Source organism: Melospiza melodia, chromosome 12, assembly GCF_035770615.1.
Source record: "Melospiza melodia melodia isolate bMelMel2 chromosome 12, bMelMel2.pri, whole genome shotgun sequence".
NCBI classification, from domain to species: Eukaryota; Metazoa; Chordata; class Aves; order Passeriformes; family Passerellidae; genus Melospiza; species Melospiza melodia.
Window position 1 is genome coordinate 541,450 of NC_086205.1, and position 12,730 is coordinate 554,179.

Consider the following 12,730-nt stretch of genomic DNA (forward strand, 5'->3'; position numbering starts at 1 on the left):
TGGCAGATTGCAGGAGCCACTTTGCACCATCAAACTAGCCCTACATGGCACTGGTGCCACCTCTGGTCTGGGAACCATCCTGCGTATCGTGGATTCTAATTAGCCAGCCGGCCACTCCCAGCCATAGGCCCCCAAACACAAACAACGGCGCTTTTCCCTGGAAAACAAAACTGGCCTGCCAACTTTTTGATGGCAGATTGCAGGAACCTCTTGGTACTATCAAACCAGCCCAACTTGGCACTGGTTCCACCATGGGTCTGGTAACACTCCTGCCTATCGTAGCTTTTCAGGAGCCAGCCGGTTACTTCCAGCCATAGGCCCCAGACACAAAGCACTGGGGGTTTCCCTGGCAAACAAAAGTATGCTACCCCGCTTCAGGATGGCAGATTGGAGGAGACACTTTGCACCATCAAACCAGCCCGACTTGGAACTGGTGCCACCATGGGTCTGGGAACCATCCTGCGTATCGTGGATTCTAAGGAGCCAGCCGGCCACTCCCAGCCACAGGCCCCCAAACACAAACAACGGCGCTTTTCCCTGGAAAACAAAACTCGCCTGCCAACTTTTTGATGGCAGATTGCAGGAGCCGCTTGGTACTATCAAATCAGCCCAATTTGGCACTGGTTCCACCATGAGTCTGGTAACCATCCTGCCTATCGTAGCTTTTCAGGAGCCAGCCAGTCACTCCCAGCCATAGGCCCCCAGACAAAAACCTCGGCCCGTTTCCCTGGGAAAATAAAGTAAGCTGCCCCGCTTCTGGATGGCAGATTGCAGGAGCCACTTGGTACTATCAAACAAGCCCGACTTGGAATTGGTGCCACCTCTGGTCTGGGAACCATCCTGCGTATCGTGGATTCTAAGGAGCCAGCCGGCCACTCCCAGCCACAGTCCACCAAACAAAATCAACGGCACTTTTCCCTGGAAAACAAAACTCGCCTGCCAACTTTTTGATGGCAGATTGCAGGAGCCACTTTTCACCATCAAACTAGCCCGACTTGGCACTGGTGCCACCTCTGGTCTGGGAACCATCCTGCCTATCGTAGCTTTTCAGGAGCCAGCCGGTCACTCCCAGCCATAGGCCCCCAGACACAATCCTCGGCCCGTTTCCCTGGCAAACAAAATTAAGCTGCCGCGCTTCTGGATGGCAGATTGCAGGAGCTATTTAGTACTATCAAACCAGCCCGACTTGGCACTGGTGCCACCTTGGCTCTGGGAACCATCCTGCCTATTGTGGATTTTCAGGGGTCAGCCGGCCACTCTCAGCCATATGCCCTCAAACACAAACTACGGCCCTTTTCTCTGGCAAACAAAACTCAACTGCCCCTCTTCTGGATGGCAAATTGCAGGACGCACTTGGTACTACAAAAACAGCACAACTTGGCACTGGTGCCACCTTGGGTCTGGTCACCATCCTGCGTATCGAGCATTTTAAGGAGCCAGCCGGCCACTCCTAGCCACAGGCCCCCAAACACAAACAACGGCGCTTTTCCCTGGAAAACAAAACTGGCCTGCCAACTTTTTAATGGCAGATTGCAGGAGCCACTTTGCACCATCAAACCAGCCCGACTTGGCACTGGTGCCACCTCTGGTCTGGGAACCATCCTGCGTATCGTGGATTATAAGGAGACAGCTGGCCACTCCTAGCCACAGGCCCCCAAACACAAACAACGGCGCTTTTCCCTGGAAAACAAAACTGGCCTGCCAACTTTTTAATGGCAGATTGCAGGAGCCACTTTGCACCATCAAACTAGCCCGACTTGGCACTGGTGCCACCTCTGGTCTGGGAACCATCCTGCGTATCGTGGATTCTAATTAGCCAGCCGGCCACTCCCAGCCAGAGGCCCCCAAACACAAACAACGGCGCTTTTCCCTGGAAAAGAAAACTCGCCTGCCAACATTTTCATGGCAGATTGCAGGAGCCACTTTGCACCATCAAACCAGCCCGACTTGCACTGGTGCCACCATGGGTCTGGTAACTGTCCTGCCTATCGTAGCTTTACAGGAGCCACCTGGTCACTTCCAGCCATAGGCCCCCAAACACAAACCTCGGCCCGTTTCCCTGGCAAACAAAAGTAAGCTACCCCGCTTCTGGATGGCAGATTGCAGGAGCCACTTTGCACCATCAAACTAGCCCGACTTGGCACTGGTGCCACCATGGTCTGGGAACCATCCTGCGTATCGTGGATTCTAATTAGCCAGCCGGCCACTCCCAGCCATAGGCCCCCAAACACAAACAACGGCGCTTGCCCCTGGAAAACAAAACTCACCTGCCAACTTTTTGATGGCAGATTGCAGGAGCCGCTTGGTACTATCAAATCAGCCCAACGTGGCACTGGTGCCACCATGAGTCTGGTAAACATCCTGCCTAGTGTAGCTTTTCAGGAGCCAGCCGGTCACTCCCAGCCATAGGCCCCCAGACACAAACCTAGGCCCGTTTCCCTTGCAAACAAAAGTAAGCTTCCCCGCTTCTGGATGGCAGATTGCAGGAGCCACTTGGTACTATCAAACCAGCCCGACTTGGAACTGGTGCCACCTCTGGTCTGGGAACCATCCTGCGTATCGTGGATTCTAAGGAGCCAGCCGGCCACTCCCAGCCACAGGCCCCCAAACACAAACAACGGCACTTTTCCCTGGAAAACCAAACTCGCCTGCAAACTTTTTCATGGCAGATTGCAGGAGCCACTTTGCACCATCAAACTAGCCCGACATGGCACTGGTGCCACCTCTGGTCTGGGAACCATCCTGCGTATCGTGGATTCTAATTAGCCAGCCGGCCACTCCCAGCCATAGGCCCCCAAACACAAACAACGGCGCTTTTCCCTGGAAAACAAAACTCGCCTGCCAACTTTTTGATGGCAGATTGCAGGAGCTGCTTGGTACTATCAAATCAGCCCAACGTGGCCCTGGTGCCACCATGAGAATGGGAATCATCCTGCCTATCGTAGCTTTTCAGGAGCCAGCCGGTCACTCCCAGCCATAGGCCCCCAGACACAAACCTCGGCCCGTTTCCCTGGCAAACAAAAGTAAGCTGCCCCGCTTCTGGATGGCAGATTGCAGGAGCTATTTAGTACTATCAAACCAGCCCAACTTGGCACTGGTGCCACCTTGGCTCTGGGAACCATCCTGCCTATTGTTTATTTTCAGGGGTCAGCCGGCCACTCTCAGCCATATGCCCTCAAACACAAACCACGGCCCTTTTCTCTGGCAAACAAAACTCAACTGCCCCTCTTCTGGATGGCAAATTGCAGGACGCACTTGGTACTACAAAAACAGCACAACTTGGCACTGGTGCCACCTTGGGTCTGGTCACCATCCTGCGTATCGAGCATTTTAAGGAGCCAGTCGGCCACTCCCAGCCATATGTCCACAAAAACAAACCACGGCCCTTTTTCTCTGGCAAACAAAACTCAGCTGCCCCGCTTCTGGATGGCAGATTGCAGGAGCCACTTTGCACCATCAAACCAGCCCGACTTGGCACTGGTGCCACCTCTGGTCTGGGAACCATCCTGCGTATCGTGGATTATAAGGAGACAGCTGGCCACTCCCAGCCACAGGCCCCCAAACACAAACAACGGCGCTTTTCCCTGGAAAACAAAACTGGCCTGCCAACTTTTTAATGGCAGATTGCAGGAGCCACTTTGCACCATCAAACTAGCCCGACTTGGCACTGGTGCCACCTCTGGTCTGGGAACCATCCTGCGTATCGTGGATTCTAATTAGCCAGCCGGCCACTCCCAGCCACAGGCCCCCAAACACAAACAACAGCGCTTTTCCCTGGAAAACAAAACTCGCCTGCCAACATTTTCATGGCAGATTGCAGGAGCCACTTTGCACCATCAAACCAGCCCGACTTGGCACTGGTGCCACCATGGGTCTGGTCACCATCCTGCCTATCGTAGCTTTACAGGAGCCAGCCGGTCACTTCCAGCCATAGGCCCCCAGACACAAACCTCGGCCCGTTTCCCTGGCAAACAAAAGTAAGCTACCCCACTTCTGGATGGCAGATTGCAGGAGCCACTTTGCACCATCAAACTAGCCCGACTTGGCACTGGTGCCACCATGGTCTGGGAACTATCCTGCGTATCGTGGATTCTAATTAGCCAGCCGGCCACCCCCAGCCAGAGGCACCCAAACACAAACAATGGCGCTTTCCCCTGGAAAACAAAACTCGCCTGCCAACTTTTTGATGGCAGATTGCAGGAGCCGCTTGGTACTATCAAATCAGCCCAACGTGGTACTGGTGCCACTATGAGTCTGGTAACCATCCTGCCTATCGTAGCTTTTCAGGAGCCAGCCAGTCACTCTCAGCCATAGGCCCCCAGACAAAAACCTCGGCCCCTTTTCCTTGCCAACAAAAGTAAGCTGCCCCGCTTCTGGATGGCAGATTGCAGGAGCCACTTGGTACTATCAAACAAGCCCGACTTGGAACTGGTGCCACCTCTGGTCTGGGAACCATCCTGCGTATTGTGGATTCTAAGGAGCCAGCCGGCCACTCCCAGCCACAGTCCACCAAACACAAACAACGGCACTTTTCCCTGGAAAACAGAACTCGCCTGCCAACTTTTTCATGGCAGATTGCAGGAGCCACTTTGCACCATCAAACTAGCCCGACTTGGCACTGGTGCCACCATGGTCTGGGAACCATCCTGCGTATCGTGGATTCTAATTAGCCAGCCGGCCACTCCCAGCCATAGGCCCCCAAACACAAACAACGGCGCTTTCCCCTGGAAAACAAAACTCACCTGCCAACTTTTTGATGGCAGATTGCAGGAGCCGCTTGGTACTATCAAATCAGCCCAACGTGGCCCTGGTGCCACCATGAGTCTGGTAACCATCCTGCCTATCGTAGCTTTTCAGGAGCCAGCAAGTCACTCCCAGCCATAGGCCCCCAGACACAAACCTCGGCCCGTTTCCCTGGCAAACAAAAGTAAGCTGCCCCGCTTCTGGATGGCAGATTGCAGGAGCCACTTGGTACTATCAAACAAGCCCGACTTGGAACTGGTGCCACCTCTGGTCTGGGAACCATCCTGCGTATCGTGGATTCTAAGGAGCCAGCCGGCCACTCCCAGCCACAGGCCACCAAAAAAAATCAACGGCACTTTTCCCTGGAAAACAAAACTCGCCTGCCAACTTTTTGATGGCAGATTGCAGGAGCCGCTTGGTACTATCAAATCAGCCCAACTTGGCACTGGTGCCACCATGAGTCTGGTAACCATCCTGCCTATCGTAGCTTTTCAGGAGCCAGCCGGTCACTCCCAGCCATAGGCCCCCAGACACAAACCTCGGCCCGTTTCCCTGGCAAACAAAAGTAAGCTGCCCCACTTCTGGATGGCAGATTGCAGGAGCCACTTGGTACTATCAAACCAGCCCGACTTGGAACTGGTGCCACCTCTGGTCTGGGAACCATCCTGCGTATCGTGGATTCTAAGGAGCCAGCCGGCCACAGTCCACAAAACACAAACAACGGCACTTTTCCCTGGAAAACAAAACTCGCCTGCCAACTTTTTCATGGCAGATTGCAGGAGCCACTTTGCACCATCAAACTAGCCCGACTTGGCACTCGTGCCACCATGGTCTGGGAACCATCCTGCGTATCGTGGATTCTAATTAGCCAGCCGGCCACTCCCAGCCACAGGCCCCCAAACACAAACAACGGCGCTTTTCCCTGGAAAACAAAACTCGCCTGCCAACTTTTTGATGGCAGATTGCAGGAGCCGCCTGGTACTATCAAATCAGCCCAACGTGGCACTGGTGCCACCATGAGTCTGGTAACCATCCTGCCTATCGTAGCTTTTCAGGAGCCAGCCGGACACTCCCAGCCATAGGCCCCCAGACAAAAACCTCGGCCCGTTTCCCTTGAAAAAAAAAGTAAGCTGCCCCGCTTCTGGATGGCAGATTGCAGGAGCCACTTGGTACTATCAAACCAGCCCGACTTGGCACTGGTGCCGCCTCTGGTCTGGGAACCATCCTGCGTATCGTGGATTCTAAGGAGCCAGCCGGCCACTCCCAGCCACAGGCCACCAAAAAAAATCAACGGCACTTTTCCCTGGAAAACAAAACTCGCCTGCCAACATTTTGATGGCAGATTGCAGGAGCCGCTTGGTACTATCAAATCAGCCCAACTTGGCACTGGTGCCACCATGGGTCTGGTAACCATTTTGCCTATCGTAGCTTTTCAGGAGCCAGCCGGTCACTCCCAGCCATAGGCCCCCAGACACAAACCTCGGCCCGTTTCCCTGGCAAACAAAAGTAAGCTGCCCCGCTTCTGGATGGCAGATTGCAGGAGCCACTTGGTACTATCAAACAAGCCCGACTTGGAACTGGTGCCACCTCTGGTCTGGGAACCATCCTGCGTATCGTGGATTCTAAGGAGCCAGCCGGCCACTCCCAGCCACAGGCCCCCAAACACAAACAACGGCACTTTTCCCTGGAAAACAAAACTCGCCTGCTAACTTTTTCATGGCAGATTGCAGGAGCAACTTTGCACCATCAAACTAGCCCGACTTGGCACTGGTGCCACCTCTGGTCTGGGAACCATCCTGTGTATCGTGGATTCTAATTAGCCAGCCGGCCACTCCCAGCCATAGGCCCCCAAACAAAAACAACGGCGCTTTTCCCTGGAAAACAAAACTCGCCTGCCAACTTTTTGATGGCAGATTGCAGGAGCCGCTTGGTACTATCAAATCAGCCCAACGTGGCCCTGGTGCCACCATGGGTGTGGTAACCATCCTGCCTATCGTAGCTTTTCAGGAGCCAGCCAGTCACTCCCAGCCATAGGCCCCCAGACACAAACCTCGGCCCGTTTCCCTGGCAAACAAAAGTAAGCTGCCCCGCTTCTGGATGGCAGATTGCAGGAGCCACTTGGTACTATCAAACCAGCCCGACTTGGAACTGGTGCCACCTCTGGTCTGGGAACCATCCTGCGTATCGTGGATTCTAAGGAGCCAGCCGGCCACTCCCAGCCACAGGCCACCAAAAATTCAACGGCACTTTTCCCTGGAAAACAAAACTCGCCTGCCAACTTTTTGATGGCAGATTGCAGGAGCCGCTTGATATTATCAAATCAGCCCAACTTGGCACTGGTGCCACCATGGGTCTCGTAACCATCCTGCGTATCGTAGCTTTTCAGGAGCCAGCCGGTCACTCCCAGCCATAGGCCCCCAGACACAAACCTCGGCCCGTTTCCCTGGCAAACAAAAGTAAGCTGCCCCGCTTCTGGATGGCAGATTGCAGGAGCCACTTGGTACTATCAAACCAGCCCGACTTGGCACTGGTGCCACCTCTGGTCTGGGAACCATCCTGCGTATCGTGGATTCTAAGGAGCAAGCCGGCCACTCCCAGCCACAGTCCACCAAACACAAACAACGGCACTTTTCCCTGGAAAACAAAACTCGCCTGCTAACTTTTTCATGGCAGATTGCAGGAGCCACTTTGCACCATCAAACTAGCCCTACATGGCACTGGTGCCACCATGGTCTGGGAACCATCCTGCGTATCGTGGATTCTAATTAGCCAGCCGGCCACTCCCAGCCATAGGCCCCCAAACAAAAACAACGGCGCTTTTCCCTGGAAAACAAAACTCGCCTGCCAACTTTTTGATGGCAGATTGCAGGAGCCGCTTGGTACTATCAAATCAGCCCAACGTGGCACTGGTGCCACCATGAGTCTGGTAACCATCCTGCCTATCGTAGCTTTTCAGGAGCCAGCCAGTCACTCCCAGCCATAGGCCCCCAGACACAAACCTCGGCCCGTTTCCCTGGTAAACAAAAGTAAGCTGCCCCGCTTCAGGATGGCAGATTGCAGGAGCCATTTTGTGGTATCCAACCAGCCCAACTTGGCACTGGTGCCACCTCAGGTCTGGGAACCATCCTGCGTATCGTGGATTCTAAGGAGCCAGCCGGCCACTCCCAGCCACAGGACCCCAAACACAAACAACGGCGCTTTTCCCTGGAAAACAAAACTGGCCTGCCAACTTTTTGATGGCGGATTGCAGGAACCACTTTGTACTATCAAACCAGCCCAATTTGGCACTGGTTCCACCATGGGTCTGGTAACCATCCTGCCTATCGTAGCTTTTCAGGAGCCAGCCGGTCACTTCCACCCATAGGCCCCCAGACACAAAGCACTGGGGGTTTCCCTGGCGAACAAAAGTATGCTACCCCGCTTCAGGATGGCAGATTGGAGGAGCCACTTTGCACCATCAAACCAGCCCGACTTGGCACTGGTGCCACCTCTGGTCTGGGAACCATCCTGCGTATCGTGGATTCTAAGGAGCCAGCTGGCCACTCCCAGCCACAGGCCCCCAAACACAAACAACGGCGCTTTTCCCTGGAAAACAAAACTGGCATGCCAACTTTTTAATGGCAGATTGCAGGAGCCACTTTGCACCATCAAACTAGCCCGACTTGGCACTGGTGCCACCTCTGGTCTGGGAACCATCCTGCGTATCGTGGATTCTAATTAGCCAGCTGGCCACTCCCAGCCACAGACCCCCAAACACAAGCAACGGCGCTTTTCCCTGGAAAACAAAACTCGTCTGCCAACATTTTGATGGCAGATTGCAGGAGCCACTTTGCACCATCAAACCAGCCCGACTTGGCACTGGTGCCACCTCTGGTCTGGGAACCATCCTGCGTATCGTGGATTCTAAGGAGCCAGCCGGCCACTCCCAGCCACAGGCCCCCAAACACAAACAACGGCGCTTTTCCCTGGAAAACAAAACTCGCCTGCCAACTTTTTCATGGCAGATTGCAGGAGCCACTTTGCACCATCAAACTAGCCCGACATGGCACTGGTGCCACCATGGTCTGGGAACCATCCTGCGTATCGTGGATTCTAATTAGCCAGCCGGCCACTCCCAGCCATAGGCCCCCAAACACAAACAACGGCGCTTTCCCCTGGAAAACAAAACTCACCTGCCAACTTTTTGATGGCAGATTGCAGGAGCCGCTTGGTACTATCAAATCAGCCCAACGTGGCACTGGTGCCACCATGAGTCTGGTAAACATCCTGCCTATCGTAGCTTTTCAGGAGCCAGCCAGTCACTCCCAGCCATAGGCCCCCAGACAAAAACCTCGGCCCGTTTCCCTTGCAAACAAAAGTAAGCTGCCCCGCTTCTGGATGGCAGATTGCAGGAGCCACTTGGTACTATCAAACAAGCCCGACTTGGAACTGGTGCCACCTCTGGTCTGGGAACCATCCTGCGTATCGTGGATTCTAAGGAGCCAGCCGGCCACTCCCAGCCACAGGCCACCAAAAAAAATCAACAGCACTTTTCCCTGGAAAACAAAACTCGCCTGCCAAATTTTTCATGGCAGATTGCAGGAGCCGCTTGATACTATCAAATCAGCCCAACTTGGCACTGGTGCCACCATGGGTCTGGTAACCATCCTGCCTATCGTAGCTTTTCAGGAGCCAGTCGGTCACTCCCAGCCATAGGCCCCCAGACACAAACCTCGGCCCGTTTCCCTTGCAAACAAAAGTAAGCTGCCCCGCTTCTGGATGGCAGATTGCAGGAGCCACTTGGTACTATCAAACCAGCCCGACTTGGAACTGGTGCCACCTCTGGTCTGGGAACCATCCTGCGTATCGTGGATTCTAAGGAGCCAGCCGGCCACTCCCAGCCACAGTCCACCAAACACAAACAACGGCACTTTTCCCTGGAAAACAAAACTCGCCTGCCAACTTTTTCATGGCAGATTGCAGGAGCCACTTTGCACCATCAAACTAGCCCTACATGGCACTGGTGCCACCTCTGGTCTGGGAACCATCCTGCGTATCGTGGATTCTAATTAGCCAGCCGGCCACTCCCAGCCATAGGCCCCCAAACACAAACAACGGCGCTTTTCCCTGGAAAACAAAACTGGCCTGCCAACTTTTTGATGGCAGATTGCAGGAACCTCTTGGTACTATCAAACCAGCCCAACTTGGCACTGGTTCCACCATGGGTCTGGTAACACTCCTGCCTATCGTAGCTTTTCAGGAGCCAGCCGGTTACTTCCAGCCATAGGCCCCAGACACAAAGCACTGGGGGTTTCCCTGGCAAACAAAAGTATGCTACCCCGCTTCAGGATGGCAGATTGGAGGAGACACTTTGCACCATCAAACCAGCCCGACTTGGCACTGGTGCCACCATGGGTCTGGGAACCATCCTGCGTATCGTGGATTCTAAGGAGCCAGCCGGCCACTCCCAGCCACAGGCCCCCAAACACAAACAACGGCGCTTTTCCCTGGAAAACAAAACTCGCCTGCCAACTTTTTGATGGCAGATTGCAGGAGCCGCTTGGTACTATCAAATCAGCCCAATTTGGCACTGGTTCCACCATGAGTCTGGTAACCATCCTGCCTATCGTAGCTTTTCAGGAGCCAGCCAGTCACTCCCAGCCATAGGCCCCCAGACAAAAACCTCGGCCCGTTTCCCTGGGAAAATAAAGTAAGCTGCCCCGCTTCTGGATGGCAGATTGCAGGAGCCACTTGGTACTATCAAACAAGCCCGACTTGGAACTGGTGCCACCTCTGGTCTGGGAACCATCCTGCGTATCGTGCATTCTAAGGAGCCAGCCGGCCACTCCCAGCCACAGGCCACCAAACAAAATCAACGGCACTTTTCCCTGGAAAACAAAACTCGCCTGCCAACTTTTTGATGGCAGATTGCAGGAGCCACTTTTCACCATCAAACTAGCCCGACTTGGCACTGGTGCCCCCTCTGGTCTGGGAACCATCCTGCCTATCGTAGCTTTTCAGGAGCCAGCCGGTCACTCCCAGCCATAGGCCCCCAGACACAATCCTCGGCCCGTTTCCCTGGCAAACAAAATTAAGCTGCCGCGCTTCTGGATGGCAGATTGCAGGAGCTATTTAGTACTATCAAACCAGCCCGACTTGGCACTGGTGCCACCTTGGCTCTGGGAACCATCCTGCCTATTGTGGATTTTCAGGGGTCAGCCGGCCACTCTCAGCCATATGCCCTCAAACACAAACCACGGCCCTTTTCTCTGGCAAACAAAACTCAACTGCCCCTCTTCTGGATGGCAAATTGCAGGACGCACTTGGTACTACAAAAACAGCACAACTTGGCACTGGTGCCACCTTGGGTCTGGTCACCATCCTGCGTATCGAGCATTTTAAGGAGCCAGTCGGCCACTCCCAGCCATATGTCCCCAAAAACAAACCACGGCCCTTTTTCTCTGGCAAACAAAACTCAGCTGCCCCGCTTCTGGATGGCAGATTGCAGGAGCCACTTTGCACCATCAAACCAGCCCGACTTGGCACTGGTGCCACCTCTGGTCTGGGAACCATCCTGCGTATCGTGGATTATAAGGAGACAGCTGGCCACTCCTAGCCACAGGCCCCCAAACACAAACAACGGCGCTTTTCCCTGGAAAACAAAACTGGCCTGCCAACTTTTTAATGGCAGATTGCAGGAGCCACTTTGCACCATCAAACTAGCCCGACTTGGCACTGGTGCCACCTCTGGTCTGGGAACCATCCTGCGTATCGTGGATTCTAATTAGCCAGCCGGCCACTCCCAGCCACAGGCCCCCAAACACAAACAACGGCGCTTTTCCCTGGAAAAGAAAAATCGCCTGCCAACATTTTCATGGCAGATTGCAGGAGCCACTTTGCACCATCAAACCAGCCCGACTTGCACTGGTGCCACCATGGGTCTGGTAACTGTCCTGCCTATCGTAGCTTTACAGGAGCCACCTGGTCACTTCCAGCCATAGGCCCCCAAACACAAACCTCGGCCCGTTTCCCTGGCAAACAAAAGTAAGCTACCCCGCTTCTGGATGGCAGATTGCAGGAGCCACTTTGCACCATCAAACTAGCCCGACTTGGCACTGGTGCCACCATGGTCTGGGAACCATCCTGCGTATCGTGGATTCTAATTAGCCAGCCGGCCACTCCCAGCCATAGGCCCCCAAACACAAACAACGGCGCTTGCCCCTGGAAAACAAAACTCACCTGCCAACTTTTTGATGGCAGATTGCAGGAGCCGCTTGGTACTATCAAATCAGCCCAACGTGGCACTGGTGCCACCATGAGTCTGGTAAACATCCTGCCTATTGTAGCTTTTCAGGAGCCAGCCGGTCACTCCCAGCCATAGGCCCCCAGACACAAACCTAGGCCCGTTTCCCTTGCAAACAAAAGTAAGCTGCCCCGCTTCTGGATGGCAGATTGCAGGAGCCACTTGGTACTATCAAACCAGCCCGACTTGGAATTGGTGCCACCTCTGGTCTGGGAACCATCCTGCGTATCGTGGATTCTAAGGAGCCAGCCGGCCACTCCCAGCCACAGGCCCCAAACACAAACAACGGCACTTTTCCCTGGAAAACCAAACTCGCCTGCAAACTTTTTCATGGCAGATTGCAGGAGCCACTTTGCACCATCAAACTAGCCCGACATGGCACTGGTGCCACCTCTGGTCTGGGAACCATCCTGCGTATCGTGGATTCTAATTAGCCAGCCGGCCACTCCCAGCCATAGGCCCCCAAACACAAACAACGGCGCTTTTCCCTGGAAAACAAAACTCGCCTGCCAACTTTTTGATGGCAGATTGCAGGAGCTGCTTGGTACTATCAAATCAGCCCAACGTGGCCCTGGTGCCACCATGAGAATGGGAATCATCCTGCCTATCGTAGCTTTTCAGGAGCCAGCCGGTCACTCCCAGCCATAGGCCCCCAGACACAAACCTCGGCCCGTTTCCCTGGCAAACAAAAGTAAGCTGCCCCGC